Below are 27771 nucleotides of genomic sequence, written 5' to 3'. Positions count from 1 at the left end.
TCTTAGTGGAAGTGTTGAGACAATTCAAGCATCACTTGTCGTATATCAACAAAACTTTTACGTATAAAAATGAGGACTGGGAGACTGCTTTTTTAATTGTAAGTAGTTATCTCTTCTTTTTCACAATGACCAGGTAGCATTTTTCATAGGAACTAAAAACATGTTAAGACACTTTAATTTATTGATCTAAAAATCAAGATTCTCTACCATTGAGGTGGTGACACAGGAGTGAGAACAGCATGGGAATAACCCCAAGGCTGCTGGAAATTCAGGTCAGAGGAGAATGTAGTGACAGGCTCGGGGGACAGTGGATGGGGGCTTGCCTCTTGAGATGGGCGGTAGGACCTCTCCCACAGAGTCGCCCTCGGGCTCCTGGAAAAACACCCAGACCCCTCTGTCACCTCTCCAACTAGGAGAGAAAGTAACAGATTTTTTGGTCACAGTGACATTTGGGCTCTTTCTCCCTGAGAAGAAAAAGACTGGCACAAGCTAATGGGGAACAGTGTGATAAAACAGGCCGGTATTAATTGGGCTGCAGTGTTCTGACCCCCCAACTTCTTTCTTTTTTACCCAAATAAAGCAGAATAATGTCAATCATTATCATCTTACCTTTATCTTAAAGCCTTGGCATGTCTGTTAGAGACAAACACAAAGCACCATGAAAACTGTTCTAGTAACAGCACTTGGAAAGACAGCAGTGACAGGACACAGTCAGACAAGTTCCTGTGCCCTATTTTAAGACATTTTACTGCCTACACTTATGACAGCCCATGAAAGGATTCCACGTAAACCCAAATCTAGAGATCTGGCTCGGAAAACAGCCACTGTTTCCCCCAGAGGTAACAGTTTATGGGTCTTTGGGCCAAGCACCAGCCCTTTGTATGCCATCCAGGTAGGCACGCTGGCACAAAGGTGAGTGAGCCACAAGCTGGTGAATCTGTGGGCACAGACCCTTCTAAGGTTCCTCAATCTCTAGAACAAAAAGCCCATCTGGAAAGAAGGGAACACATCGATTTGGCACCAGCCAGGCTCTAGAAGAATTGCATTTCTGAAGGCAAATAGGGACCCTAATAAACCCCAAAAAGCACTGACCTTTAACCTTCAAATACCTGTGACTGTTTCTTCCCAAAGAACTAAGGAGGGTTCAAGTCAGAGGACATTAAAGTTCCTCTGGCTTGATGGCAGACAAGGAACCAGACCCCTCTTACCAAGCAGGCCCCAGGATCACAGACACCCCTTCCATCACTCAGGACATATGTCTTTCTGAGTCAAAATCCTCTGTGTCAGGGAAGATTTTAATGTACCCCATGTTGTGTGCCCATTCCTTGTGGATTACTTCTTTGGGAAGATGAACCTTGGGCAAAATACTTCAGCTCTCTAAGCCTCAATTTCCTCTTGGGTAAAATGAGGATAGTGGTATTTCCCTCAGGGGATAGTTGTAGGATAATACACGTAAAGCACTGAGCTTAGTATATAGAACATATTAAGTGAGCAGAAAATGTAGTTGACAGAAGAGGAGGAACAGCAGGCCCATGAGGGGAGGAACAAGAAACAAATATATGATACACATGGTCAGGACAACGCATAGGGGATATCCAAAAGCCATCTCTAAGACCAGCTCAAGTCCCAGGGAAAGAACACGTACAATATTGGGTTCCACGAAGGCTGAGCAGATACATCAAAGACACTGTATGATGTGGAGGCAGAAAATATAACGCCTTCGCATACAATACATCCAGAGAGACACACACACAGCGTCATCCCGCAGACACAGCCCTCCTGTTAACTTGACACAAGACCAACGCATGATCTGCAGGCGTTAACAGTTTCCTTAGTTTCCCACGTCAAATAGAATACCAACCAAAACATCTGACATCTTTGATCTTTTGGGGAGAAATTTAGTCTGAAATTTAGGAGTCCATCATTTTAAAGCAGAGCCACTAAAACATAGTATCCCAAAGAGGCTGCACCTGCTTCATTACAGACAACGTCACACTTCTGAGAGGTGAGGACTTTCTTTCCAGGACTCCTGACTGCTCTGAGCTTTGAGTTCTTCCAGCTTCTTCTTGCAGTGAGTCATGAAGTCCTCACTGGGTTCAATGCCTGCGTTCCGCAAATTTTCCACGAAAGGATTTTCCAGTCTGAGTACCGATCGGGCTCCCTGAATCTTTCTTGTGCTCAGAGTGAACTTCCTGAAATCCAGGAGCTTACAGGTGTCCACCAAGCAGATGTTCCTGATGTCACTATTTCCATCCAGATGAGGGAAAAACACCAGTCCTGACAACTTCTCCAGGTCCTGCAGGCTCACCTGGAGCTCAATTAATTGGGGCTGGAAGCCAATGTCCTCGCTGGGCACCACGAAGCCCCTAGTGCCAGGGGCTCAGTAGACCCCGGGCTTCTGCACACCAGGATCACCTTGCAGAGGTGGGAGGGCACTGCCACATTGTCCTCGCCAATCACCCAAAAACAAAGCAGCTGTATTAGCGATGCTAATTTGCACTAGCAGGTCCCAAATTTTTCCTGAAAAGACTTTTAAATGCATTTCTGAAAATGTACTTACAAACTACCCCACCCCACCCCCAATGGATTTAAATTCAGCTGCCAAAGGTAATAATAACCAAGACACAGATTCACAGAGAAGATGAGCATTTAACAGGTAGATTCTGATTGTCTTTAAAGTAACACCACCCCAAAGAGCAGGGGTCCCATTCTCTGCTCTTTGTAGGACAATGGAATGCCAGGAGTGGGTCCTGGGTTTTTTAATGGACAAGAAAAGCTGTTGCCTTTTCCTTGTCTCATAATCAGAACTTTTGGGGCTCCTACCATTCAAAGGTCAAAACGGCCAGCTTGGGGAACTCCCAGCTCTAGAAATAAAAATATGGCCTTGGTTTATCAAATTCACTAGGGAGCTAAACAAACAACTTTCAAGAAACACCCAGGCACCCCACATCAGTATTACTATCTCCAGTATCACCTAGACTGTGGCTCATTTTTTAAATTACATTAGGTAAATGTAAATGCTCTTTGCTCAGAGTTCTGCACACTCTTGGGTCTGCTATCAAACACAGAACCCCTGAATGTGTCATCAAATCAGACACTTTGGAAAGGTATCCACACAACGAAAAAGCCAGAGCCAGGGTCAGGCCTGAAAACAACTTGGCTGCCTGTGGAGGCTGGCTGTAATAATGAAATAACACTGTTATGAAACCTTTTCAAATTTCCTTCCAATTGGCTTAGAAGCCATTATCTGCTTTCTGGAAAAGAAAAAACTGAACGTCCATTTCCTTAATGGTCTCCAATAAAATGACACAATCCAGCTACAATAGGCTTGCGGTACTACTGCTCCCCCTGGGCCGGCCCTTCCTTGGCAAGAGGCCTCCCTTCCAGGCCACGCCCGCTCCCTGTGGACGGCCCCGCTGGGCGCCCCGATAAGGCAGAGGGATGAGAGCTACAGAGGATTCTTTTCTGCTTTTCCCAAGCTCCTACCCACACGGCGCACAGCCTAACAACTCCGAGGCCATCTGCTGCCTAACATGCAGGGAAGTCCCACCGCCAAGGCCAAGTGCAGGGCTGCAGGGAAGACCCATCATTCCACAGGAGTGATCTCTGTAACTGTCTTGGAAGTTAGTGAAAGTGGTTGGTCAGGGTGCAGTTTAGAGTAAGGTTTATGAAACTACACAATCCCCTCCAGCAAGTCATTTATGCAGCTGGGAAAATAAACATGCCGTTCAAGACAAAAAACATACTGAACATGAATGCAATGGAGGGTCACAACTAGCCCACGGATCACCAAGAGATGTTAACTCAACACTGCAACTCAGAGGTCCTGTGCCCGGCACTGCTGGAAATACCGAAAGGAATAAGCTTTAAAGTAAATTCATTTGGCCCTGCTCTCAAGAAGCTTCCCATCCAGGGGAAGAGTCAACACCCACAGTGTGGTGGGACGCGGCCGATACAGAGCAGCAGCAGCAGCGCTGAGTGGGTGGGTGCAGGGGAAGTCAGGGACCAGAGCTGAAGGTGTGGCTGCAGCTGAGCCTTAGTTTACAAGGTTGGGGAGAAGTTTAAATGGGCTTCAGGTGGTCCAGTCACTAGCCGGGGAGCCAACAGTTAAGCAAATCCTTGGTGCCACCTGGTGGACATTTTCCATCACTGCAGCACAGATCTCAGACTCCCAACTATCTGGAGCCTTAGGAGACCAGTCACTTGATTTTATTCTCTCCTCACCGACTCCTTGTCTACAAACAAATGACAACTCTCAAAAAACTTAATCAGTCATGCCCATGTGCTGCCAAACAGGGCTTCTAATCAGGTGCATTAAATTCCAGCCAAAAGTAAAGAAGCTTGACATTTTAAGATCCATGGATTTACCACATTGAAATCTACCATTTCTATTAGATTTTCAAAAACTCTCACGTAGCTAGAGGACCTCGAATACTACCTTTGAGAAAACCTCATGAACACAGAAATTCCTACTAAGAACCACAAAGTGTGACTCTTCCACCCATGACTTACTCACAATATTTCAACAAAGAGGAGATAAAATACTAGTCCCAGAAATAAAGAGAAAAATGAAAACTTAGCCAACTCACTATCTTCTCTGATTCAGTCCACTTTGTTCTCAGGAAGTAAACATAACCTATCTAATATAGGAACCAGTCCTATTTGGAAATTCAGAAAACTCATTTCTTCCCTGATTTTAAAACTTAAAAAAAAACAAACCTGAAATATCTTAAAGCTATCTTCTCTGTAGACAACTCAACGTACATAATAAATTCTTCCCACTTTTGGGAAAACTGGAAATGTTTCTAGAAACTAGGGTACTGAAGCAGAATGGTTCAGCAGATTGAAACCCCAGAGACCTGGGGCTTTGGCATGAAGTTGCAAGTCACGACCATTGGAATCTTCTTTTTTCATTCATAAAATGAGTAATAACAATCCCCAAGCTGTCTATCTCATAGAATAGTTCCTAAGATATAAAGACAGGTTAGTTTAAAAAAAAAAAGATTTTGAAATCTGCAAGGCCTATGTAAAAAGCTATTTTTGTAGCATATGTCATTCAAAAGACAGGAATGCAATTGCATTTGGTACAAAAGGTGGTTCTGCAGAGGGATAGTGGAGAAACATGGGATCAAGCAAGATTAGACCAGTTCAAGGTAGACAATAGGGTTTCAGGAGAAGAAAACAGCTTGGACACAAATGATACCCTAAACAAAGGACTCGAGGGCTTAACGTGAACCAAGTCTTTAGTATCAGTAAATCAGCAATAATCCTTTTCCTATGACATTTAGGTATAAAAATCCTTTACAAAAGGAAATCTTTGCTGCTGTTAAATTACCAGAAAGCACTGAACTCTTGTCAAGGCTGTAACAAAAGCTGGAAATCAACTGGGAATCACTAGAAAATACAACATACATAACAATCATAAAGCTGGCACTCGTGACCTGAAATTAGTTTCCGTACTTGCTGGCCTGCGCTCGTTCCCTCCTATCCAAGAGACAGAGATGACAATTTGCTCCCCCTTCCCACCCCCAACTCCACACACAGAGAGCTGGGCCTTCATGCTGACTCAGTACCAGCAGAGACCGGCCGCAAACGACACCCAGGCTAAGCCTGCCCTCTGTCATGTCATATCTGCAGTAACTGTGCCTTAAGTGAAATAGCAAGCAGCATCGTGAGGAAAAAGTATGTACCTGCAAGACTCAGATAGATGTAATGTACCTGGTTACGTTCCCCTGGTAAGACCAAAAAAAAAGAAATTCTAAAAATAAAACTGTTGGACACCTCAAGAGGTAAAGCCCTTAAAATAAAGTCATGCCAATCAAGAGAAAGAAAGAGACCATGACAGTGTGATAAATAGGGAGGAACCAGAAGTGAGGGAGTCACAGGGGTGGGGAGTCAACAGGGGTGTGACAGCCCCGTGTGCTACCTGTAAAGCCTCTGCGGGAGCTCAAACCCTGGGAGATGGTGCTTCTCACACGGGGCATCCACCCAGCACAGAGGCGGGAGATGCCAGGCCAGTGAAATAAGCACATTTTCCCAAACTGTCAACTCCACTGGGTGATTTAGGATGGGGGTAAAGAAATATTTAACCAGTAAAAGAAGCAATTTCAATTAAAACAAATAGATATGAAAATGAAGATTGCCTAAAGATAAAAGAGGAGATTTCAAAAAAAATTCCCGATCACTTCAGCTGATGCCTCAAGATCCCTGGAGACATATTTTCGATTTCCTACCCCTCCAGGAATTGTGGAAGTTTGGAAAATAATGCTGTAGAAGGAAAACACCGACTGTTAAGTACTTCTAACATCACCACCACCACCACTACTGAGCTGTCAACTCTGAAGCTCACTTTCTTGCCAGGTCAATTATAATGTTCAGGCCAGGATCTTCAGGTATGTTTCACTTGTCTTGATTCAGTCTTTTCTAGAAATAGGCACATGGATGACCTAAGCTATAATAAAGGGGGTGATTCTGATTAGAGCTGTCAGATGACTCACTCTGATAAAATCACTGCTACCAATCTTCCCTCAGGCTCACATTCACTCAAGTCCTATGATGCTGTGATTCCTTCCTACATATTCTAGCAGACGTTTCTGCCTGGCTATAAGGAATCTTCCTCTTGGCCCATTTTCTGTTCTTATTTTTGCAGGCTAGCAAATATCACTTGTAACTGCTCTCCATCCACATCATTTTTTACCTCCTGGTCTTAAGCTTCTATATGTGAAGAGCACAGCAATCCCTTCACTGTAGACTTATGAGATCTTAAAAAACAATACTATGAATGATTGGCAATTCTCATACAAGTAGAGAGACGCACATTTGGATTTCCCCCTTGACAATTACTAGCAATGTCACTTGGATGTGACCCCTCAAAACCTCAATTTCCTTACCTATAAAAGAAGATAACCACTACTTGTTTGTAAGAGCTGTTTGTGAGGACTGACTGGGATGGCGTGAACAAAGCTACCTACATACTTGGTGGTATATATGGCCCTCGATAAATACCAGCTCATCTGCTTCACTTCCTCCGAAGTATACACATATATGCTTCATTACCTAGATAGAAAAGTAAATTAATACCTCGCTTTTATTAGGTATATTCTCCTAAAATAAGGTTCAAAGTACAGTCATAAACAAGAAGTAAATACTAAATGGCTGCATTTAAGAAAACAAAACATGAACACTTCTCATGCATTCTGAATTGCCGCACATAATTGTAAGACATTCCCTGGGAAACAGGAAATCATGATTCAAATACGTATTTATTCCTCGAGAGGAACAGACCCACCTTGAGGGCTGGGCAATGCTGTGTTCCCTTTCTCAGCATCACTAAAGGACATGGTTTTATCCACAATAATTTTATCATGAATCGCTAGAAAATAACCTGAATTTTTAGCTGGGCATTAAAGGGTTCTACCACCTGGTGCAAACCTTCCCCCCTTTTTTTTTTCAAAACAACTTTTTATTGAAATATAGTTGATTTATAATGTATTCGTTTCAGGTACGGCAAAGTTATTCAGTTTTATACACACACGCACATATATATTCTTTTTCAGATTCTTTTGCATTATAGCTATTACAGGATATTTAATATAGTTCCCTGTGCCATACAGTAGGTCCATGTTGTTTATCCTTTCCTTTTATGTTTGTCTCCTTCCCTATACAAGTGCTCTAATCCAACTGTCTGAGGGACTTAACTGTTTCTCGGCACACATCCTACCATTTCCTACCCCTTCCCCTTGCCTAGCTTTGTCTCCCATGTCTATTTTCCTTAACCAAATTTGCCCAAGTTTTTATGTGTATATATTTGTATGCATACATATAATATTTTTGGCCCAACTCAATTCTTAAAATGGCAAGCTCTGAGACAATTTTTCCAATTTAATTTATTAAAGGGTCATATTTTGCTTTCATCCTAATAGACATACTAAAGATTTTTAAATTTAAAATTCCACCTGAAATCAAGTTTCATCTGAAAAATGATGCCAAATCTAACAAAAGATATAATAGAAATTGTTAGTGAAAACCATAAATACGTATATAAAAGTAAATGTCACTTTGATATGCTTCCCAGAAAGATGAAAAACTACATACCCATCCAGAGATATAGATTCCTATCAATATCCAACTTTACATACACATACATAACACACAGGGTAATCTGCTTCCTTTATGACCAGGGTCTATAAATCTCCTTCTCAAAAAGCATAGGAATATTGAAGATGGAGAAAAAAGGCCTTCCCAACAGTACGTCACTAAAGGCAAAAGAATTCACATACTATGTTCTTTGGAACTCTCTCCACCCACTAAAAAAGTCTAAAAATAAATGTAGTGAACACACATGACAAGCCAAACAGCAGACCGAGTACTCGAGAATCAACTTGCCCAGATCTTGGTTTCTAAATACCAATCCCCATTAAAACGAACCAAGAGAAATGGCTGATTCCAGAGTTTGCCCAAGTTGAGTCTGGAACATCCCGTTATACCAGAAAGTAGGAAGTGCAGAGAAACTTAGTGGAAGCCGCAACAATATTGCAGGTGTTCAGAGCTTCAGCAAAATCTGAGTACAAGTTATGAAGTAAAAGAACTGATAAAAGTTGCTGACACCAAAGAAATTGAGAGAGATGACTCCCAGGATGTGAAATAGAAGAAGAAGGGAGAAAGTAATCAAGAATGTAGTTTGAATCATGTCATTTATAATTCCATACACAATCCTCCCACGTGAGAGGTACTTAAAGATTTGCCGAATTAAAGATTTGCCAGTGTGAGCATGAATAGGTCCTATCAATTAATACAGATGTGGAAAACTAATGATATAGGTTCAGAGGCCCAGAATCTGAAAGAAAAGACCAAAGACCAATAATGCTTTAAAATGAAAACAAGAAACCAAGACCATTACTCAAGGTATACTCTTCAGGAAGCTGATCTTGACGGCCCTCACACATTCATCATTATGACACTAGTTAGGGTAAGAAGAGCTGACAGGTCTCTTTTGAAACTCTCTTCAAGGTTACTTGAGCATGCCTGAATATCATTCACTGATAAACTATTTAGGAGAAGCAAGGTTAAGTCTTTTTAGTGGTTAGTTTTATATATTCCAGTGTAATAAGAATTCTGGGATAGAAAAGATATACTAAAAGGTATATATGTATATATTTGTTTCATTCTGAATTAATTGCAAATTTAAAATGTGTAAGGATGGCATATGGAACACCTGCACACCCTTCATCCAAGTTCATCAACTCAACATTTTGCCCACTTTATCACTCTTTTCCTCTCTCTCTATATATATATTTTCCCTAAACCTTTTGAAAATAAGTCATAGACACATCCTTCAGGATGTATTTCCTAAGCACAGAGACATTCACTTACATAATCACAGTCCAATGATCAAAATCAGGAAATTTAACATTGATAAAATATAATTATCTAATCTACAGACCTCAAATGTTACCAATTGTCCTAATAAAGTCTTATTTAGCAACTTTTGTTTTTCTGATCTAGGATCTGATCTAAGACAACACAATGCAATTTGTTTTCACGCATTTTAATCTTTAGTTTTTAGTCTCCATTAATCTGGAACGGTTTATTTCTCAGCCTTTATCTTTGACACTAACATTTTTGAAGAATGTAAGTCGGCTATTTCACGGAATGTCCCTCAGTTGGGGTTTGCCTGATACTCCTGCATGATGAGACTCAACATTATGCATTTTGTGCAGAAATATCACAGAAGTGATACTGTATCCTTCTTAGTGCATCACACCAGGAAGTAGAGTTTATCAGCAAGTCCCATACACACAATACTAACGTGATCACTCAGCTAAGGGGGAGTTTCTTTACTGTGAAGTTATCATTTCTTGCTTTGTTATCAATAAGTAATTTGCAGAGGGATTCTTTTAGACTATATACATGTCCTATTCCTCATAAAACTTCCAACTCTCTAGTTTTAACATCCACTGATGATTGTCTGAAACACTTACTACCATGATGGCTGCGAAATGATTTTTCTCTTTCATTCTTACAAACTCATTAGTTGACAGTCCATGGTACACAGAAGCTTCTCCTTACACCCATGTGTTTACTTATGTATTAAAATACGGATTCCTATTTAATAGGTCTATAATCCATTTTATTTTGATATCAAATAGTTCCAGACACGATAAATTAGATCTCTATAAAGCTGACTCCTGTGTCCTTTTGACATGACCTCACCATTTGTTTCAGCACTTTCTTGCTTTCTGGCACAAAATGTTCCAGTTTGTACTTTCCCTTTACCAGCCCTGGAATCAGCTATTTCTGCAAGTGCTGAGTTCTTTCAGCAGGAGATGTTTTTTTCTAGAAACGAAGATCTGGTCTCAAGGTACATTGCTAATAGCATATCACTGCTTCTAGGCCCTTTCAGCAGATAGATAATACAAATTATATCCAATTTAAGAAAAACAACTTTCCATGACAGCATTTGGCCAAAACACATTTAAGAGAAATATTCACACACACACACAAAAAGCTGTTTCATGAAATGCCCTTAATTACTGGTTAATTTTCCCTTCTAAACTTTGTATACATTTTTCTTTTGCTACACGGTAAGCTAGTCATACAAATCTTTCAATTTTATGAAAACAGAGCACTCACAAAACTGTAATTTGATTACTTAAGGTGTAGAAGTAAAAGCTGGGAGAACCTATTTTCCAAAGGTAAGAGTAAAGGGGATTTACCAGAGCTCAAGAATAATTAGTATTTGAAAAATAAGAGAATATGGAGAGCTTTAAGCCATTTTTTCTTCTAATATTACAAAAAATATGAAAATTAGTAAGTTGATGAGAGGAGAGAGATTACTCTGCTTGGAATACTAACTCTGTTGCCACTCCTTCACTCCCACAAGAACCCCTGGAATACTCTGAGGGCGTGAGCACCTGTGTGAACACTTGGAGACTTACACATCTCTGCTCATCAGAGCCAGACGGGCTGATAATAAGCCAGTCCAGTGGGACAGAATATACCCTAAAATTGTTTTCGTTTTCCTAACTCTGTTTCCGGGATCATTCAATTTTATCACAGACCCCCTTAAGTAATCACGTAACCTAAGCAGCATTTACTAAACATCTACTTGGTGTTCCCCCCAAACACACCTCCTCTTTGACTTTCCAGGAAGTCCTTCAAGCCCTCTCTTTTTACTGACTGTGTCACCTTTCTTCCTCCTCACCCCACTTCATTCTCGACCCTCTGTAGGTCTCACAGTACCTCAATTCAGCCACCCTCTTGGCAGAATCTTTAATCTTAGACATCAACAGGAGCTGTCTATAGCCCTCACAGCATTAATTACAGTCGCTTATATCTTCAATCTCCCTTTCCTTCAGTCCATAAAGTTCTCAAATATCTTGCACATAAAAAATTTCATCTTAAAAAAAAATCCAAGCCTCTAAAAGAAAAGTTTTCCCTCCCATTTATTCAGTTAACTGCAATCTGGACCTCTTTCTGAATTTTTCCCTCTTCCTCACCCAAAAAGTGAATTCATGGTTACTTTCTCTATCCCTCCACATGGCCTTCTGCAGTCACGTCTCAGTTCACCTCCTTGCCTCAGACCTCTCCTGCAAACACCAGCTTCCTCACCTACCACTCTACACAGTGCTACCAGAATACTCTTGACAAAACCCACGACAAATCACGTCACCTGTGCTTAAAAAACCTATGATTTCTCAGTGTCTCAAAAGTAAAATCAAAGTCTTCACAGAGTACAAAGCCCTCTATTATCCAGCCCCTGTCCTACCTATTGTGGTAGAAATCTTCAACCCCCTTCTGAGCCACCCATACATTTTTGTACCATAAGCTCCATTCTTTTTTTTCTTCCTCTTTTTTTTTTTTTTTTTAAATCTTTTCTCTCTCTGTCTCTCTAACCTGCTTTATGGGGAAGTGCTTCACATCTAACTTTCAGTTTACTACTTCTTTTATCATCTATGTCTGATTTTAGGTGTACTCATCCATTGGGGATTTTATTCCGATGGAAAAGTTCTGTTTCCAGAAGTTGTATTTGAATCTTTACCAAGTTGGCTTGGTTATTTGTGAGGATAAATTGTGCCTTGCTCATATATCCTATTTTCTCTTTTACAACTTCAAACATTTAATCCTACTTCTTTTTTTTTTTTAACATCTTTATTGGAGTATAATTGCTTTACAATAAACTCAATTTTTTTTTTTGGGTCCGCAAGGACCCGGAACTCCTCGCTCCTCTTCTCTTGCCTCCACGGTCGCTGACTGTCCCAAAGCCTGAGAGGAGGGCGGCGCGACCCCCGCCCCCGCCCCAGGCGTCACTGCCACCGCGCTCAGGACAGACCCCGGCGGCCGGAACCCCGTCTGCCCTCTGGGCGGCGAGCCAAGTAAGTCGGTCCCAACCCTTCACCGCGTCCCCGGCCTGCTGCTCCAGGCGCACTGGGTTCGCTCAAAGTGGCTGCTACTGCAGCTTTTTAGGAAGAGCTGCACACAGCGTCTTAGTCCAGGGGAACTTTGGTCCCTCCTCTCGCTGGTGCCCTCCGGGCCTCCCGGCGTGGGGAGGGGCCCGCCTTGCGCGTCCCGATGGGAATTGGGGAGGGGAGGTGCAGAGTCCGGGCTGTAGTCGCAGCGCCCCTCCTCCTGAAGGCGGGGAAGCGAGGTGGGGGGAGGCCTGTGCGGGGTCCCAAGGCTGGACCCGCTGCGGTCGGACTCAGCCTCAGCCTCCTAACATCCCCTCCCGCTCTTACACTAGGTTCCAATAATATTTAATTGCGTCTTGCGGCGTTCTGACTTAAAACTCATCTGTAAGCTAGCAGGTCCCTTGATCCAGCCAAGTCCCTCTGCGCTCCTTCCTCTCTGAGATAAAGCACCAGGCGGGACGGGACGGGGGCCGTCTCCCTTATCTCCCTTGTCTCCCTTATGGCAGAATCAAGGGCGACAGTTAGGAGGTGGTCCCTGCTGCCTCAAGTGAGTATTGATCACCGCTGACCCCTGAGAAGTACTGTTAAAATGATGCGTTCCTCCTTCCCCTTGAAGGACGTGGGTGGGCTTTAAGGCTCCAGTTCCCCACCCCTTCCCCTTCTTCCAGGTACCACCCTGCAACCGGTGATCTTGCAAGCCTGGCTTCCAGTCCCAGAAATTTCCAGACTCCGGGAAGAATCCAGGCTGCAGAGATGGTCGCAGGGGGCTGGAGCTTAAGAAGTGCTGCCCCATGGGTTCCGGAGGTGGAGGGAGGAAGGGTGAACGGAGTAGTGGGGTGGAGTAGGGAGAGCTGAGTGCCCTGAGAGACTTTGAGAGATAAATACGCCCCTCTGTAGAGCAGTTGATTGCACTTAGAGGGAGAGGAAGAACGAAATCAGGCTGGAAGGTGCCCAAGGCCAAGCAAGCCCCTGGGCTGGGCGGTCAGGAGGAAGGGACGAGAGCTGTCGTTAGAGGGGATGGACGCAAGAGGGCTCAGGAGCACCGGTGGAGCCCAACTGCTTCTCCCAGGTCAGACTTCCAGGCTCTGAGATGGGGCGGGAGGTGGGGTTGGTGGAACCCCAAGGTGGTACCCAGAGTGAAGGTGTTGGTTACTGGAAAAGTGGGTGTTGGCATCTGGAAAAGGGGGCTGGTGATCATGTCTCGGGAGGGTGTAAGAGTGCTGGTATTTTGGTGGGCGGGCTGTGGTCATTCCTGTGCCCTTTCTTTCTCTCAAGACTTCTTTCGAAACTTCCTTATTCCTTTTCCATCTAAGCATCTTCCTCCTGTCACCACACCCCTCTAGGGCAGTGCTGACCTAAAGCCAGTTCACCTGAATTAAGGTGGAGATGATTGATTTACAGCAAGGCCAAGTCACTAGACTTCAAGTCACCTGAATTAAAGCAGACTCAGGTGTTTTCAGAGACTGCATGATTTAAAGTAGTGGGGTGAAATATCAAGGGGTGAGTGCCCTGGGAGACTTTGAGATATATATATGCCCCGGTATAAGGCACTTCATTGAGCTTAGAGGGAGATGAGGTAGGAAATCAGGCTGGCTGGTGCCCAAGGCCAGCAGAGGCAGGACTCAGTAGCCAGTGATACCTGGCTTGACTCCTGGGCTTGCAGTTTTCCAGCTCTAGGCCTGGGTGGCTGTAGGTATGTTGAAAACGTAGCTGATGGCCATGAATGCAGGGCTTGTAAAAGCGCTGGTATTTTTGTGGATCAGGCTCTGCTCATCTCTGTGGCCTTTTTTTCTCTTGCAAGTTCTCCTGAAACTTCCTTCTTTGCTTTTCATCTGAGCCTCTTCCTCCCATTTCCACACCCCTGTTTGGAGACCTTACCTCAAGACAGGTTACCCGAATTAAGGTGGAGCTGAATTAAGAGGAAGCCATCTATAGGTAACTTCTATTGTATGCAAACAATTTTTTTTTTTTTTTGGCTGTGTTGGGTCTTCGTTGCTGCACACAGGCTTTCTCTAGTTGAGGTGAGCGGGGGCTACTCTTCCTTACAGTGCATGGGCTTCATTGTGGTGGCTTCTCTTGTTGCAGAGCATGGGCTCTAGGCTTGCGGGCTTCAGTAGTTGTGGCATGCTGGCTCAGTAGTTGTGGCTCTAGAGTGAAGGCTCAGTAGTTGTGGCACACAGGCTTAGTTGTTCCGCAGCATGTGGGATCTTCCCGGACCAGGGATTGAACCCATGACCCCTGCATTGGCATGGCTTTCTCTAGTTGAGGTGAGCGGGGGCTACTCTTCCTTACAGTGCATGGGCTTCATTGTGGTGGCTTCTCTTGTTGCAGAGCATGGGCTCTAGGCTTGCGGGCTTCAGTAGTTGTGGCATGCTGGCTCAGTAGTTGTGGCTCTAGAGTGAAGGCTCAGTAGTTGTGGCACACAGGCTTAGTTGTTCCGCAGCATGTGGGATCTTCCCGGACCAGGGATTGAACCCATGACCCCTGCATTGGCAGGTGGATTCTTAACCACTGCGCCACCAGGGAAGTCCTGCAAACACTTTTTTAAAAAATCAATGATAGGGAAACAGAAGAAGAGAGAGAAAGGTGAGTCCTAGTATCTATGTCCTCATGGTTATTATGAGACTCCTAGTGCCAAAATCCCAGGGTATTATGAAGATTAACTCCAATAATATCCATGAGGTTTCCAAAACCATAACCTACTTGTAAACACATAGTAGATGCTCAATAATCATTGCACTAATGACTATATACATGTTGTTTAACAAGTAGAGACTTACTCAGATGTTACAGCCTTTATTGCCTTCTGTAAACTTTAAAGTGTCAGCCAAACATGTGATCCTTCAAGATGTTGATGGTGGTCTTTCTTGGAACTGAGAAAAGGAGTATTTCCTGCCATATCAGTAAACAAAAGATGTCACAGTCATCAGCACTTGCAGCCCTCCCATGAGACCTGGTGAGCCCTGAGGGAACTCATCAGCCAAACATGTGATCCTTCAAGATGTTGATGGTGGTCTTTCTTGGAACTGAGAAAAGGAGTATTTCCTGCCATATCAGTAAACAAAAGACGTCACAGTCATCAGCACTTGCAGCCCTCGCGTGAGACCTGGTGAGCCCTGAGGGAACTCAGGAAGGGAAGAATACCTGCCATCTAGCAGCCTTCAGACTGCAGCCACTTAGACTTACTCAGATGTTACAGCCTTTATTGCCTTCTGTAAACTTTAAAGTGTCAGCCAAACATGTGATCCTTCAAGATGTTGATGGTGGTCTTTCTTGGAACTGAGAAAAGGAGTATTTCCTGCCATATCTGTAAACAAAAGATGTCACAGTCATCAGCACTTGCAGCCCTCCCATGAGACCTGGTGAGCCCTGAGGGAACTCAGGAAGGAAAGAATACCTGCCATCTAGCAGCCATCAGACTGCAGCCACTCCCTACCGTGAGCCCTGAGGAAACTCAGAATGTGAAAATACAGGATACTGGCCTCAGATAGCTGAGGTGCACATCAAAGGAATGATTTCAGTGAGCCCAGACTCTTGCATCCTCCCATACATAGAAAAGCGCTAAATTCCTTAACTTGGGATTTCTGGTTTTCTTGAATTAACAATAATCCTTTTATGTTCCTGACTACCTGCCCTTTGTTGCAAAATGTCTGTATAACCTGGATCCCCACCTCGCCTCCTCGGAGCAATGTTCTCAGGGTTACTTGAGATGCTGCCTCCCGGGCTTGAAGCCCTAAAACTTCCCGCTGAATAAAACATAACTCTCAACTTTTAGGTTGTGAATAATTTTTTAAGTACACAGAACAATAATAGTCACTTTGAGATAAGGTATTTGGTGGAAGGGGCTGAGGTGTGGTGTGCCTGCTTTCTCTAGTGCTACTAAAAACAGGTCTGGGGGAGCATCCTTGGTACAAGGAAGAAATTTGTTAAAGCTGCCAATTCATGGGCCCCACTCCAAACCTGCAGAATCCCAGTTTTTTCCATGGGTGCTTGAATGCTTTGTATGCATATTGAAGTTTGAGAGGCAAGATTTACATAAGTGCTTTGCACTCTAGGCTTACAATAAAGATGACTTGGAGAGTTTTAATTACTACTATTACCTGTGACCTCCCTCACAGATTCTGTCTACTGGCTTGGGTGAGTGTGCATTTTTTTTAAAATGAAGTGTAATTGACATACAATATTGTATTTGATTCAGGGTTTCAACATAGTTTCAGGCGAACATGATTTATATAGATTACAAATAAATTCGCTTTAATTACATTCCCAGGCAATTCCAGGGTGAAACCAGAGTTATGCAAGAGGGTTCTCATATTTCTGTGGTGTGAGACTTGAGTCCAGCCTTTGGTTTAAGGAAAGGTAGTAGGTGGGTCAGGGCCGTGCACCCCACATGCCCCATTGCTGTAGCAGCATTCCTGGCTGACTGTGAGACAGAAGGGCGTATGAAAACAGGGAAGGAGAATATCCTTGGCCTCCATGTAGGAGCGCATTTCTTCCTGAATCTGTCACGTGACAAAGGAGAGGGGAGCGTGGTCTTTCTGCATTTCAGGGGCCTCCTGCCTCTGAGAGTGGGGGTAGCAGGTGAAGGCGCTGTGCTGATGCCCTCAAAGACGTACAGGTGCCGTGTATCTACATAATATTGCCTGAGAAAGGAACCTAGAAGTGGAGGAGGAAGAGGAAGAAATGGCAGGTTCTCAGGTAAAATTTGTGACCCAGATCAGCGGCTGTGTCCGCTTTTCTTGCTGAAATCCCATGTATTTAGAACTTGCAAATATTTACTTCTCTACCTCTGGTGGTCCTGCCTAACAAATTTGCTTTCAATACTGTTGCCAACAAATTTTGGCTCCCTGTGCACTGATGCCGAATAGAAATACGCAGATGGAAATTTGGAGGATAAGAAACAGGCTTTCTGTTTTCTTTGCCAGGCAAAGGGAAGACACAGCAGGGTAGCGCCTCAAGAACTGTGCCCCCCTCCTTGGGGAATCGGAGAAGATTTTATACGTGGGGCTCGCAGTCCAGGGCATGTGATAAGGATCAAAGTAGTGAATGTCTTGCATTCTTTTTTCCTTTGCATTATTTCAAAACAGTCAAAGCTGGCGTCGCCCGGTAATTGGGGACTAGCACTCTGGTAATTGGGTCCATTTGTCTCTGGTTTATGGGCCAGCGACCTTCTTTCTGAAATGCAAAAGCTACAGGGGGTGATTTGTTACAAGGGGGCATAGGAAATGTAAGTACAGGGATGGAATAGTGTCAGGGAGTGAGATTAGCTTTATGAAGAACAAATCTAGTTACAGCCACTACAGATTAGTAGCAGTTAAAATAAAACTAGGAGTGATAACTGTTTCAGGCCAGGTTATGTTTCGTCTCTAGCCTGCGTGTTCACTGTTCCCTTTGTTTTCCTTGCTCTCAGGAGAAGGAAAACTTAATTTCTATTTTTACTGCAACAATACTTTTTTTCCTAATGATAGCCAAGGTTAGATCTTTAGGATATTCCTTTCTTACATCCCATTTCCTTCTCTCCATCCAGGCTCCCTTTACAGCATAAAGAATTCCTACCATAAATTACTGATGTGCAAATGTTGAAAATGATCCCTTTTTGTCCTATCAACTCAGGGATGTGTTGATACACAAGATTCCCACTGAATATGCGGTTGGGTTCTGCGATATCAGTAAAGAAGGAGAATATGTAATATTTAGGTCCTGTGTGGATGCAGCATCAGTCTATGTAGACAAGGATAATGAAAATGCACCAGTAAAGCTGATTTGCTATATGGCCCAGAGTAACCCAAAGTTCTGATAAAGAAACAGAACTACCAGTTGCCTCAAGGAAAGACTTACTATTTAAAATACACAGGAGTACAGGATGGGAGAGTTATATGTGACTTTAAACTTGCTTAACACTTTTCTCATGATTAGATTTTTTTTTTTTCAAAACGGTATCACAGCAATGATGAGTCCTGTGTGGATAGGGCAGCTGCTATCAATTTGTCCCATTACAGCTGATGTTAATTTTGTTCACTTGATTCAGGGGCTGTGAGCCAGATTCCTTGGCAGAGAAGTTAATAATTCTTCAATTACCATTAATAGGGTCTCGGAGGGATTTACTGAGAGCTGTGCATAAACCATCGCATTTCATGTGAATACTCCCCCTTTCTACTTCATTTCCCTTTACTTGTAGATTGCTTTGGAAAATGAAGACTGTCACCTTTGTTCAGACTTTTGTTAGTAAATATTCTATAAATTTCCTTTTTCATTACACTGCCATTTCACAGTTATTCTCTTCTTTATTACTTTTGTATCTTCAGGAAAAGTAAACAAGGGTCCTATAGTATGTGTTCAAGTATCTTAAAATGCTGTAATATAATCAGCACAAATGAGAAATGAAATCATTTCATATTTCAAGGAAATAGGGGTTTGTTGATGCAAAGAAAATCTTCATGAGGTTTCATCTTGTCCTTCTCATTTCTTGAGTTGATCTACATCTTTCGCTGTAGATCAGTGATCATTCTAGATATTTAAAATGAAATAAGATATTGTTGCTCACATCTTAAAATCGGCTATCCATTCCTTATTTTTGATTGAGTACTACTTGGAAGTAGAGTTAAGGATCTTCAAATTAGAAATGCTTCTTAAGTATTTTAAAGGGGCTGTCAGGAAATACCATTTGGTGAAGTAATTTTCTATAAATTATAGTGTCCTCTCTTCTCTACTGAACACAGTACTGGATTGGAAATTGTAGAATCTCCAGAATGAGTAATATGTTCCATTGTTTAATAAACAGGTGTTGCTGTCTCTAAGTTGAACCTGGTCACCTCTTTTGAGCAAAGAGCCCTGGGATGTGAAGAAAAGGAGACAGCAGCCATACACCCAGGTAGGTGGGAATGAATAAAGCAGATAACACAGGAGTGACGTACAAAGGTGAAGGAGGAAGCGAGGCTTTAATATGTTGTTTGGGAGGCTCTGCTTCAATGGAAATTATTTTGAGAAGCCCAGGTGTATGTCTCTTGCTGTCACAGAAGTACTCATCCTGCTCCACTTGTATCCTGCTCCTAAACCCTCTAAGGGTTTTCCTTTTGCTCCAGTGACCTTCCACGGCAATCAGAGCGAGAGACGAAGGCTTCCCCATGGCCTCTGAGGGTCTGCACGGTCTGGCTGCTATTCCATTGCTTTTGGGGGCCTGGGAAAATCTGTGCACGTACAAAGTTCTTTTTTGGAGTTTATGTGTGTTTCTCCTCCCTTGTCTTCAGAGGTACTTGTCTCCTAGAGACATGTACACATTCCACTACAGCCCTGGGAATGTGAGATACACTGAGTGTCCCCCATTCAAGTCTATGTAGACCAGACTTCCCCATGGACCAGACCCTGTAATAGGTCATCAGAAATGAAGCTGGGAGCCTCACAGTGTTTACCCGGCCTCATGATGGAATAACCTGGGCCACTTCATTAAGATATCATTGATCCTGGGCCCTGCCAAAGACTAATGGACAGAACCTACGGGGGTGGGACACAAGGGGTGGTAGTTCTAAAATATACATAAATGATTCCAATGGGCAGTCAAGGCTGAAAATGACTTTGGGAACATTGCTCACCAGAATTTCATGTCTATACAAATCACTTATGCGTCCCCTTAAAAACAGATACCGGGGCCCCACACTCAGACTTTATGAGTCTCCAAGTTGGGATGAAGGTCATTAATTTGCACTTTGAGCAACCACTGAAGTCGCTTACCCGAGACCTCATTTCCAGCAGCATTAATCTAGAGAAATCAAGAACAGTGCCTGAGTGCCTATCCGAACACAAATACTGCTTGTTCCCAGTGAAGACCACTAACAACTTCTGAAAAGATGACATTCTCTGCTCACCACTTTCAAATTGAGCGGGACTAGAGAAAGCAGTGGGGTCTGAGGGAGACTGTTATGGGGAAACATTTGTTCATTCATGAAAGGAATGTTTCATGAGGATCTACTGTATGCTCACAGGTATGTGAGGATGCACTGTGTTCAAGACACTGTGCTAACATCCTCACATTGTGAGAGTTGATTGTCGTAATCTGCTGGGAACTGGATATTCTATGTTCATCTTTCCCAGGAGGATTTAGTTATTGGGCTTGCCTTCCTGGGAGTAGAGATTATCTTTGTCTCTTCTCTTTCATTATCACAGGAGATAGTCCTTTGTGCTCCTTTATCTGAGTCTAAGCATCAAAAATTATGAATGCCAGATCCATTCACAAAGGTGGAAGAGTTTTCAGAAACTCTGGTGTCTCAGCTGCTCTGAAAAGAATGACCAAGGAATGGGGGCGGAGCCATGGCAGGACTTTTTTGTTCGTTTGTTTGCTTAAGTGGTCCTTTTAAAAGGAATCTGAATTGACCTTTCCTATTAGGCTCTGCAAGTCTGATTTTGGAAGAGGGACTATATTCTGGTTGGAAATTCTGGGGCAGCAGAGCTGTGCCTGCAATGTAAAGCCCGAAGTATGAAACAGGAATCTGTGGCATCAGATGGGCTGCTCTAGAGGTGGGACTGACCAGTGCCTTATGAGTTTATATTACTCAGGGTGATTCTGGGTGGCCAGTCCCTGATTCCAGTCTGCTCTTGGGTCATATGCATTGTTAGAGGTACTAGATTCAAGTCTTTATGTGTTTCACCTGCATTCCCTGTGTGTGCCTGTGTGAAGGTTTGGGCTAAAGAAGAGGCCAAAAAAGGGAAGGCTGTCAAAACCCAAGGGGTAACAACATGGGTCAGAGGGAGAACTGGCCTGTGCTACAGATTGTGGTACCAGCTTGCCTGAACTGCGAACTCAGGTGTGTGGGCTCCATTAAAATGGAGTTCAAGGCTGGCGATCTTGAGCCCCGGGCTGGTGAAGGATGTTTTGGCCCTGGGAGGGGCGGGTGTGTGCCAGAAGTCCTCTGTGCACTGCTCAGCACGTGGTGGGAGACTCTGCCGGTGCAGGCAGTGTGGTGTTACTATCAAGGGTGCAGTCTGGTCAAGTGAGGGCACAGCTGTGCTGGTGTGTTGTTGGCGTGAGTGAGTGGGGGCAGGGAGAAGCGGGGAGAGACTTCACCCTGAGTCCTCAGGCCACGCTGCACCTGAGCAAGGTGTTTAGGGACCAGACGAGGTGCTAGTGCTCAAAAAGAAATGCGGCCCTGTGTGTTAAAATGTTAATTTATGAGCATTCCAGTTTTCAAGTGTTCATTTGAGCCGACCTCTGTTCAGTTCCAGCCGAATCAAATCAAAGGTGGTTAGGAGCACTTCATCTGCAGGGACTCGGAGAGGGGTTTTTCTAAAGAAGACACCACATCAAAGCAAGGATAATAATTGATTGTATCTTAACCAGTCACCTTGGTTTGGGAAAGCCTTGCTGGTAGTGTGTGACTGGTTGTTCTTAATTTGTTTTTTTCAGATTAACGAGCCTTGACTCTGAATTAAGTTTTGTTTGCTTAAATAGGCTACCAAAGTATGAGAGTCACCTCAGCCTAATGGCTTCCTTGTTTAATTACTTTAACACTGGAAATGCAGTAGGTGGGATATTATACTTTTCATCCATTTGCAAGGTAATTTAGCAATTTTCCACCTAACGTAGAAATGCACAGTCATGTTGGTGCAACAATTTCATGTCCCAGAACCACCCAGACAAGCCACATGTGTAGAAATCGGAGATCCACATTCTGTGATAGCAGGACAAAGACAGATGTATCTATGTAAATGCATAACTAAGGAGGGTTTCAGCAAAGTCTTTCTATTCATAATTACCATGGAATATGATGTTGTGTGTTTGGGAATGCAGGAGATACATTTCTACTGGTGTGAAAATATTACCTTCATATATCATTGGTTAAGGAAAGCAATTTTATTTACAGAGTTTGATTTGACATTATATCTATCAATATTGAATCATGTACATAATATTTTAGTGTTTGTGTATGTGTGGATATATATTATACAAATTCAAATATAGTTTGTTACACATGGAAATTGCGTAGCAATGAGGATATACTTGGAACTGATGATGTTCCATCTGGAGATAAAATTTTATTACTGCTTCTGGAGAATTCTCTGGCTGTCCAGTGGTTAAGACTTGGGCTTTCACTGCCTTGGGGCCGGGTTTGATCCCTGGTCAGGGGACTAAGATCCCGCATGCCGTGATGTATAGCCAAAGAAAAAAATTTATTGCTTCTGGAGGGTGGTTAATTAATGGGCATTTTTACTTGATTTTATTGTTTAAATATATTATAATTTCATATTTTATAAGTAAATTTTTTCCTATGCGCATAGTTTTCTATCACTGCTATAATGTATGACCACACATTTAGCAGTTTAGAAAACATTCTACAGTTCATAAGTTAGAAATCCAGTGGTCCTGGCTGGGCTTTCTGTTTACGGTCTTACAAGGTCAAAAATTAGGGTCTCGTGAGGCATAGGTTCTTATCTGCAGCTTCCATGGGAGAATCTACTTCCAGGGCCATTCAGGTGCTAGGCAGAATCCATTTCATTCTGGTGGTTTCCATGTGAGCCCTCCATGGTCACACCTTGCATCCGGTGTCCCTAAAGGAGAGGAGAAACACTGTGTCATTGTTCACTCATTTTTTTCTCTAATCCTTTATTGTGTATTCAGTTGAAGGGATCATCACAAGTATTTTATGTAAGTAAGGTTATTACCTCAAGGTCTCAAACTAGAAACTATTCATGATTAGGTTATGATTTGAATGAAAATCATGGAATTAGTGAATAGGAGAAAAAATTAGTAACCCTTAATCCACCTGCTGCAACTACCATCACCCTCCTCCACCCCTCAACTCCACCGTCCTCTATTCCTCGTTGTGACCTCAGTCTCTCTGCCTCTGTGACCTTTAGATATCTCTATAAGGAATTCTTCCCCTTCTAGGCTTCTTTATTGCTCTCCCATGTCCATCTGTGCATTTTAGACCTCCGTCCCCATGAAACCTCTATCCCCCAGACTCCAGAGCTCTCAACCCAACCTCCTCCCCTTCTACTGCTCCCACGCCTTTTATCCTTCGTACCCTCCTTCTCTCTTGCTCTTTATCCTCCTCTCCTTTCAGTGACTTCAGCCCATTTCTTGTGTCCTGTATGTAATGCCGCCAAGTGTTCCAGTCATCAGTTAACCAAGTGTCCTTAGTTTCCTCATGACCCTGCACCCATTTCCCCCAACCCTATAATTCCTGACTCTGCAAGTTCCTCTGCCAATTTTTGGAATAGTTGGAAAAGAATAGGTGTTAACTCTTCTCTAAATGTTGGGTAGAATTCACTTGTGAAGCCATCTGCTCCTGGACTTATGTTTGTTGGAAGTTTTTTAAAATAACTGGTTCGATTTCATTACTGGTAATTCATCAAATTGATTATATTTTCTATTTCTTCCTCATTCAGTTTTGGGAGATTGTACATTTCTAGGAATTTTTCCATTCCTTCTAGGTTGTCCATTATATTAGCATATAATCCTTCATGGTAGTCTCATGCTCGTTGGTGTTTCTGTGGTGTCAGTGGTACCTTCCCCTTTTTCATATCTGATTTTACTGATTTGGGCCCTCTCTTTTCTTTTTTTTCTTCTTGATGAGTCTGGCTAAATTTTGTTTATCTTTTCAAAGAACCAGCTCTTAGTTTCACTGTTCTTTTCTATTGATTTTTCATCTCTATTTTATTTATTTTTGCTCTAATCTTTATGATTTTTTAAAATTTTACTAACTTTGAGCTTTCTTCTCCTTTGGGTGTAAGGTTAGATTGTACATTTGAGATTTTTCTTGTTTCCTGTAAACAAGCTTGTATCACTGTAAACTTCCCTTTTAGAACTGCTTTTGCTGTGTTTTGAAGATTTGGATTGTTGTGTTTTCATTTCCTTTTGTCTCTAGGTGTTTTTTATTTCCCCTTTGTTTTCTTCAGTGATCCATTGGTTGTTTAGTAGCATATCGTTTAGCCTCCACGTGTTTGTGTTTTTTGCAGTTATTTTCTTAAAGTCGATTTGTAGTCTCATAGCATTGTGTTTAGAAAATATACTTGACGTTATTTCAGTTTCCTTAAATTTACTGAGGGTTGTTTTGAGGCGTAGCATGTGGTCTATCCTGGAGAAAGTTCCATGTGCACTTGAAAATGAAGTGTATTCTGATGCTTTTGGATGGAATGTGTCATATATACATCCATCTATCTGTTCTAATGTGTCCTTTAATGTCAGTATTTCCTTATTGATTTTCTGTCTGGATGACCTGTCCATTGTTATAAGTGGGGTTTTAAAGTTCCCTACTTGTATTGTGCTACTATCAATTTTTCTGTTTACGTCAGGTAATATTTGCTTTATGTATGTAGGTCCTCCTGTGTTGGGTGCATAAATTCTTAAAATTGTTATATCTTCTTGGATTGATCCCTTAATCATTATGTAGTGTCCTTCTTTGTCTCTTTTATTTTATTTTATTTATTTTTTAGTTTTTGGTCGCACCGCGTGGCATGTGGGATCTTAGTTCCCCAACCATGGATTGAACCCTCGTCCATGGACCACTGGACCACTGGACCACCAGGGAAGTCCCCTTCTTGGTCTCCTAACAGTCCTTATTTTAAAGTCTCATTTGTCTGGGAGTTCCCTGGTGGTCCAGTGGTTAGGACTCAGCACTTTCACTGTGGTGACCCAGGTTCAATCCCTGGTCTGGGGTTCAATCCCTGGTTGGGGAACTAAGATCTTACAACCCATGTGGCCAAAAAAAGAAAGGCTATTTTAAAAATCACTTAAAATTTAAATACGCTGGTATGTGGAGCATGAAACACTTATTGGGATATACTATTATAAAAGATTCAAAACGCTAAACATAGAACTACCCTATGACCCAGTGATTCCACTCCTGGATTTACATCCAAGAAAAACCCAAAACACTATTTGAAAAGATACATGCACCCCAATGTTCATAGCAGCACTATTTACAATTGCCAAGATACAGAAGCAACCTAAGTGTCCTTCAACAGATGAATGGATAAAGAAGATGTGGTATATGTATACAACGCAATACTACTCAACCATGAAAAAATGAAATTTTGCCATTTGCAGCAACATGGATGGACTTGGAGGGCATTATGCTAAGTGAAATAAGTCAGACAGCAAAAGGCAAATACTGTATGATATCACTTATATGTGGAATCTAAAAATACAACAAATGAGTGAATACAACAAAAAAGAAAACAAACGCACAGATACAGAGAACAAACTAGTGGTGACCAGTGGGGAGGTGGGAGGGGCACTATAGGGGTGAGGGAGTGGGAGGTACAAACTATTGGGTATAAGATAGGCTCAGAGATGTATTGTACAACATGGTGAAAATAGCTAATATTTTATAATAACTGTAAATGGAAAGTAAACTTTAAAAACTGTATAGAAGTGATTCCCTGGTGGCACAGTGGTGGGGAATCTGCCTGCCAATGCAGGGGACATGGGTTCGAGCCCTGGTCTGGGAAGATCCCACATGCCATGGAGCAACTAAGCCCGTGAGCCACAACTACTGAGCCTGTGCGTCTGGAGCCTGTGCTCCGCAATGGGGAGAGGCCACGACAGTGAGAGACCTGCACACCGCGATGAAGAGTGGCCCCTGCTCGCCGCAACTGGAGAAAGCCCTCGCACAGAAACGAAGACCCAACACAGCCAAAAATAAATAAATAAATTTATTTTCAAAAACTGTATAAAAATATTTTAAGTTTTTTAAATAAAATAAATTAAAAATTTTAAAGGTACGATATTCTCAAATAATATTTGAAAAAGTGGATGTGCTTTTCTCTAATTTTTACCTTAATGCACTTTAAATATTTGAGAAAGTATAAATACATAAGGGGGGGTGGAGAGAACAAACTCTGGAACCACAATTTATAACACATACACATAGACACACAATAAACAAAAAAATTCTGATCTGTTGATTCAGATTATGTGCTTTATTAACATAGGTCACGACTTCCTTTGTGAATCATCAAATATGCATTCATGGCATCATTTTCAAAGGCTTCTGTCCATTCCCAACAGAAAATGTTAATCCAGCCTCCGTTGCTGCCCTTGGTTTATTTTCAAACAAATCTGTGATGCAAACAACTTCATGCTCTGGATTTTTGGGGGTAGGGAGTCTCGGCTCACCTGAGGACAGGTGGTCATGCCCTGCTCCGGTAGTCCTGTGGGTCAAATGGGCCCTGAGAGGAGAGGGGGCTAAAGGACCTGAGGACTAAGGGTACCTTTCGGTAGATTTCTCCGGGCCACCCCTCACACAACCCTAGGCCCACCATGTGATTTCCACCAACCTAGCAGCATCTCCCTTAGACAACAGCAAGGCCACACCTATTCCAGGAGGGGCTCAGCCCCTAGGAATCAGGCGCAGGGAACCTTCACTTCTGGAAGTTCGTACCTGAAACCTTCACGCTACTCAGTGGTCTCAGGTGCGCTCTGCCTGATAGCTCTAGCTCAGTGCTACTGGATACGGGTCTGAGGAGTAACATCTGCACCAACAACAAACTTGTTAAAGATGCCATTTCATGAGCCCCACAGGAGAGTCATCATCTAGAGTGGGGCCCTGATTCCCCCCAAATCTGTAAGCACCTTAAAGCTTTGGAAGAAATGTTTGCTGTGTGGTTCCCATGCACTTTCCCACTAGTATTACATGGTGAGTATTTAGAAATAACATCACCTGTACCCTCCCCACTGAGTCTATCTATTGATCTGGGTGGAAGCGTTTGCATTGTTTTAACTCCAGGTGATTCTAAATTTAGGCCCTGTTTCAGCACAGGGCTGCTGGGTTCATTGGTGAGCATTGCTTCCACTCTTTGGTCCTTTTGCCATTGGAGAGGCATTGGTGTCTGCTCTACGTGGGATTGGAAGGGGCAGGGCCGTGTAGCCCACTTGCTCTATGCTGTAGCAGAGTTTTGGGGCCTCTGTGTGAGGGGAGAGCACATGTAAACAGGAAAGAGAAACCTCACTGTTTGGTCTCCATGCAGGAGCTCATTGTTCCTGAATCTCTCTTCTTCAAAAGGTTGGCATTTCACAGTCCTTTTGCCTGTGGGTGTGGTGGGAACAGGTGAAGGAGCTGCGCTGATGCCATTGAAGACATATTCTCAAGATACTGATGTGATTCCTCAACATAATATCGATGAGAAAACAACCCAGAGCAGGAGGAAGAAGAGGAGAAAACGGCAGCTTCTCAGGTAAATGGCCTGTCCTGGGTCAGAGGCCGTGTCTGCTTTTCTCCTGAAATGTCATGGATTGAGAACCTGCAAACGTTTCATTTTCTACTTCTGATGTTCCTGCCTAGCAACGTTGTTTTCAACTACTTGTGTTTTTCCTTCTTACACAGTCAGTCAGCTCTTTACAATACTTCTCTGTGTTCCAGAGCCTCTTCCC

At 42.8% G+C, this 27771-nt stretch overlaps 1 pseudogene; it reads right to left on the bottom strand.

Annotated features, from left to right (window-relative positions):
• Positions 1-1990: 1990 nt before the first annotated feature.
• Positions 1991-26535, bottom strand: LOC112415787 (nuclease EXOG, mitochondrial pseudogene; annotated as a pseudogene).
• Between the last annotated feature and the right edge of the window lie 1236 nt (positions 26536-27771).

Source organism: Neophocaena asiaeorientalis, unplaced genomic scaffold (assembly GCF_003031525.2).
Source record: "Neophocaena asiaeorientalis asiaeorientalis breed wild unplaced genomic scaffold, Neophocaena_asiaeorientalis_V1.1 scaffold1058, whole genome shotgun sequence".
Taxonomy (NCBI): Eukaryota; Metazoa; Chordata; class Mammalia; order Artiodactyla; family Phocoenidae; genus Neophocaena; species Neophocaena asiaeorientalis.
Note: the sequence above shows the minus strand (reverse complement) of the source record. Positions and strands in the feature narration are given on the sequence as shown.